Source organism: Cornus florida, unplaced genomic scaffold (assembly GCF_030987335.1).
Source record: "Cornus florida cultivar Cherokee Brave unplaced genomic scaffold, ASM3098733v1 CherokeeBrave_3.0.0_Hap2_Chr08, whole genome shotgun sequence".
NCBI classification, from domain to species: Eukaryota; Viridiplantae; Streptophyta; class Magnoliopsida; order Cornales; family Cornaceae; genus Cornus; species Cornus florida.
The window spans coordinates 92,981,215-92,987,214 of NW_026775578.1; positions in this window are offsets into that span (position 1 = coordinate 92,981,215).

Here is a 6,000-nt window from a genome sequence, read left to right on the forward strand (position 1 = left end):
AGTAACTATGTTGTCGGTCTGATCCGGCGTGACGTCCAAGTATCTACTTTGTTTGATTTCGCATTTCATTTTCAAGTTGATAACTAGATGATGTTGTAACTTGTTGTTTCTTATTTGTCGTTCCATTTTAAGTTACAGGATGTTAACTTTGTGAAATTATGCTTTATGCGTTGTATTGGAAGTTCCAATGCTGGTTAAATTGCATCAATATTGAAAATCGTGTTTTAACGTTCTAATAAAGCTTAGGATTGATCTTATTGATTCATTTATAACATAGACGTTAGGTGGCATGAACCACTACTGTTATTTTGTGCTTTAGATTCTAAGTTGATGGCTTTGAGAACTTAAACCTTGTTGCATTGTATAACATGCTCTTTTGTTGTTGAATTGCATGGATAATGTGATTTTTGTTAACTTGTATTCAAATATGCTTTTGTTATGTTGTATGGATTACTCTAGACCTAGTTCAATTGTATTGAAAATGCAATTCATGTTAATCTATGCTCAAGCATTCTTCTTGTCGTGTTCTTTGGATTATCCCAACCATGATTCGTTTCATACACGTATGTATATCATGATTCTTGTTGCTTAGACTCTAAGGTAGCTTAGGATGCTCCCCGAGTCTCACTTGGACATAGACATTAGGTGGCATGAGCCCCTTTAACATGTTTCACCTTAAGGTGATAAATTTGTAAAATGCTAGGTCGATGCATGCTCATCTCCTATGAGTAGCTTTATGTTACTCACCCCTACGATACTGGGGCATATTCAGGTACGAAGACTTGGTTCGTGAAGCATAGCATTCCTTGGATGTCGTGTAGCTTTCAAGTTTCCATTTCATGCAAATGTTAGCATGAAATGTCATTTTGTAGACTTATATGTCAAAATATGTATATTTGATTCCATGTATGTAATGTGTACATAAGTGCACTCCTTTCAATGTATTTGACATGTATGAGATGAGGCCAGAGGCCAATGACATGTGTATTATATTCTATACAACTTTTTAACTTCATGACATATTATGAAAACCTTGAAAAATCGCAAGTCATTGCTTCACCATGGTTGCATCGGGTGTGGGAATTCCATTTTCATTCTTTCATAGGGTCTTATTAATCTTGTATGAAGTGTGACCAAGGACCAAATGGTCATTTGACTCCATTTTACGTTTTTGGATTCCATGTTTTCCATTCCAAGTCCATTTTTGCCTTTTTGCCCGTTGGGGGGTTGGATTTTGTATCGGCTATATTTTTAAGCCATAGACCATTGTAGCGCATCTAAATAGGTAAGTTACGTTTGCATGCATGGTAGTTTCTGGGCAAAACCTTATCGTTTGTGTTTTGAGCCTCTTGTGAATTCATTTCGCATTTTTTTTTTGCATATTCTGATCTAGGGGCATTATGGACCTTTTACATCAGTTTTATTTTCTTCTTTTGACATGGTTGAATAGAAAACATGATTTTAGGGGGGGTTTCTTCTTCGTGTTTTTCCAGAAAATGTCGTCTTGTTACCGGAAATCCCTCGTGAAGTTTCAGCTTCCAGTTTTCATTTAGCAGCTTTATGACCCTCTTGTTCAGTTCTGATCTAGGGACATTTTGGGGTTTTCACAGTGAGTTTTTTTTTATTCCGTTCACGAAGTCGGGTAGAAAACTCGATTTTAGGGGGGGTTTCTTCTTCGTATTTTTCCAGAAAAACTCGTCTTGACCTCCGTTTTAAGCCTCAGTTCTGGGCAGATAAAAAAAAATGTAGCAGTAGCCAAGGGCTGCCACCAGCCATGTCTTTGGGTGCTGGTATGCACGCCGGTGGGCTCGCGCATGGGCGCTGTGTGCGCCATGGCCCCTCGTCGGGCCACCGCGACGTCAATTCTTCTTTTGGGCTTTTCTCCTTCGTCCAGACTCTGATTCAAGTGAATTTTTTTTTTGAACTTGACTAATTTTTCGCTGTCTTTCCAACGGTGTGCTCGGTTGCACCTGGTTCTTCCTGGATAATTACTAGTTTACCCTTTTTGCTTTAAGTGCTCGTTTTTCTTCGTCATGCTGTTTCTCCTTCGTTCGGACTCCGAATCATGCGATTCTTGAGTCCATCTTGATTAGTTTTTCGTTGTCCTTCCAGTGGTGTGCTCGGTGGCACCCGAATCTGTAGTTTTCAGAAATGACTATTTTGCCCTTGGGGGCTTATTTGTCATATTTTCGATCTTTTGCTTCCGCATCAGTTCTTGTTGAGTTCCCTGACCTCATGGAAGGTCACTTTGACTTCTTAGAGTCTTGTTTTCTATTTTCGCTTCCGCATTCGGATCCGTTATCGGATCGTCCTTACGGTTCATCACAGGACACGCTGGCCTAAAAACCAGGGTCGTCTCAATTCCACAAAGAGCAAGGCTTATAGGTGCTATAATCTCAGATCTTCAAAGGTGGTTGAGTCAATCCATGTGAAGTTTGATGAGAATCCTCAATCAAATTCAACTGAAGACTGTAATAACAATCTTGGATCAAATGAAACCAGTATTGATGCAACTCGAGCGTGTGCACAAAATAATGCACAACACTTTGAGTTTGGAAATTAGTGTCAAGTGGGCATCATACTTTAAATTTATAAACTGCTTAACACCTATATTATGTAGTATGAGTGAGAAGGGATCGTCCGAAGAGATTATACGTGTTGGAATTTAACTTCGACTCTAATGTATCAAAAGATTGCAAATGAAGGTTAGATTGCTGAGTAAACTAAGATTCAATTAATTAAAATGCAAGTAAATTAAAACTAAGTTGGATAGGGAATTAAGAGATGAGAAGTGAGGTCTTGGGACATAGGAATTGCCGCCAAGCTTGTTCACCAAACCACACACTTTCAACTAATTGGGGAAAATATTCTTGTAAACAAAATGCGACTATTAATTGCTATATTAAGCATGGACCATCAAATTCCAGAATGAATTATCTACCTAACCAAAAATTAAACGAAGTGTAGAATGATGAGCGCTGAAAAGTACGCATTTAAACCCCTTAAGTTTGAGTATTCTAGGACCTTTATCTATCTTATTTTTTCATTTTAGACTAATTTCATGTTATTGCCCTTTTCAGGCACTTATCCCCAAAATAAGTCAATTAAGCCAAATTAGAGCATAAAAGAAGCAATCTCAAGCTAAATGGAAAAAAAGGAGCAAAGTAGAAGCAAAGTGGTGGAAAACAGCAAGCTTTGATCGATCAGACAAATTTTTGATTCATCTTATAGTGATCGATCTAGCCTTGCCAAGATAGATCAAATCCCTTGTCCTTATCCTCAAGAATTTTCATCTTCGATCGATCCAACATTCTTCAGATCGATCGAACTTCCTTGATCTTATCCCTACCTATTACTTTTGTCTTTATCCCAAAATATCCCAAAAATATCTCAGATTTGTCTTATTCCAAAAAGGCGCCGCCAAGGTTTGATCGATCTGGCCATACTTCAATTGATCTGGCCATACTTCGATCGATCTCATCAGAATTTGATCGATCGAACCTCCTCAAGTTCGAAATAAACAGAGTTCAGCTCATTAAAAGATGGCTCGTGGTGCAATCATTGAAGGGGCCCTAGTGCACGAAACCTAACCATTGGGTGTGCATTGGAGCTACCTATATAAGGATTTTGAGCCATTTTTACAAGGGAGGAATATCATCATACAACAATACAATAGAGGAGAGAGCCTAGAGATTAGAGAGATACACACATCATTTGGGAGTTCTTCCATTCATCTAGGGTTTCCATCAAGGAGAAGAAGATCAATCTTACCATAGAAATGGCCCTTGAGGGTTGGATGACTATATCAATGAGTGGCTAAACATCTTCTTGGGGCTAAAGTTAGCCCTAAGCATGCCTTCTAGACCTTGATGTTTTGTATTTTGAGGGGATTTGTGTTGTAATCTTGTCTTGACATTTGATTTATATATGAATCTTGTTTCTACATTGATTTGTGTTGTTTAATACTTCCAATTGATCATTTCATTATATTCATATGTCTATGTATGCTAGAATAGATGTTCATGTATTTATTTCTTGGTTTTGTGATATTGATGCATGTCTATGTGTGTTGATGCTATGAATCTAGAGATTGTCAAGGCATAGTGCTTTAATGGAATACTCTTGTGGTTTGTTTGATGGTTCATACTCATTTCTTGATGGATTGTGCCTCTACCTTAGTTTAATTAGTTTAATTTGCATGTCCCTAGCTTAGTTGTAGTGTAGTTGCCTTATTTTCTTAGATGGGCAGATAATCCATGCTTGTTGTTTGATGTTCCATGCTTATGAATGTAAGAAATATAATTCTCTAGCTTGTTAATGTGTTTTATTGTGAGCTTAAAGGAAGGAATAATGGCTTAGTTTGATATATTGTGCTATTCATTAGGTTATCTAGACAATATATGCTTAATTAATCATCTATGCTTGTTGATTCAATCAATCACACATATTAGTATTGCAACATATATTTCCCCTCATTCATTACACATTGAGTATCTAGAAAGGTGATGTTTAGTGGTGACCTCTAAATCCTAAGACCTCTCACTTGTTCTCTACCCTTTATTTACTCTGATTGCTTTGTATTGATTTTGTTTTACATTGTAGTTTAATTAACCAATCAAACCACCTTTTGATTACTCGACCTACTAATCCGACCTTGTTTCCATTTCAAACACACATCCGATCCCTACTCACCCTAGCTATATTAGTAGTTAGAGGTAGTAGTGGCACTTTATAAATTCAAACTTGGCCACTCTTTAACACATTTTAACTTGTTGGTTCACGACGACACCAAGTTTTGACGCCATTGCTGGGGATTTGGCAACGCCGTGTTTTGGAAACAATTAGGAATTAGTACTCTTTTGATCATGTTTTTACTTTATTTTATTTTGATTACTTATTGTGTTTGTTCTTGATTGGCTAGGTTCATTGAGAAAGGAAGTGAAGCAAGGGAGAATTGAAAAGCAAGGAGCTAAGCTAAGCATAAAAAGGCTAAAATCTAAAAAATTGCAAAGCTAAGCGAAAATTGAAAAACAACTTGAAGTTGCTTAAGGAACTTTTGTGAGCTCTTCCTAACTCAATCTCTAGTTAAATCGTCGGCCCGCGTGGTGGCAAGTTCTTAAGTTCTTAGATAAATCCTGAGCCCGCGTGGAGGCAATTTACTTTTCGTTGCATATTATTCAAAGCATGGGAGCATGGGATCATAGTATGTGGAGGATGTTTGTTGATTGATTTGTTGCGGAGGCGAAGTGATTGTTACTCGCTTGTTGCTTGTTTTTGTTTTGTTTGTGCATGCATGGTTGTAAGTCATTAAATCTTACTCTTGTCCCTCCTAATTTGAATCTTGAATCCATCGTTCGTAATCCTAGAGGAAGGGGTAGCTCTCATCACTCCATTTTACTAATGGAGGAGCAACATGACGACCATGTGGAGGACCTTTGTCACATAGACCAACAAGGCATCCTCCACCCTAATGTGCATCATAATAACATCCAAGTCCCATTAGGCATGCCAAGACCATACATTCCACCACAACAACAAGGCCAAGTTCCGTTGGGAATGCCTCGGCAAATTTTTGCTCCACAACCTCCCATGATGCAAGGCCATCAAGGTGCTCGTGTAGCACCATCGGTTGTGAATCCTCCCATTGCTTTGCATGATCATTATGTGTTAAATGAATATAACGCACCTACATGCATTCAATTGCCCCCATTTAGAGCACATTACTGTGAAATTAAACCGCAAACCATTCAAATGCTTCCTAACTATCATGGACTTCCAAGTGAAGAACCTTACAAGCATTTGGATGAGTTTCTTGAAGTGTGTTCCACCATGAAATACACGGACATGCCAGAAGAAGTTTTGAGACTCAAACTTTTTCCTTTCACCCTTAAAGATAAGGAAAAATATTAGTTCAACAATTTTAGGTCTTTTTCGATAACTTCTTGGGCAGAAATGCAACAAGAGTTCTTGAAAAAGTACTATCCGATTTCAAAGACCAAT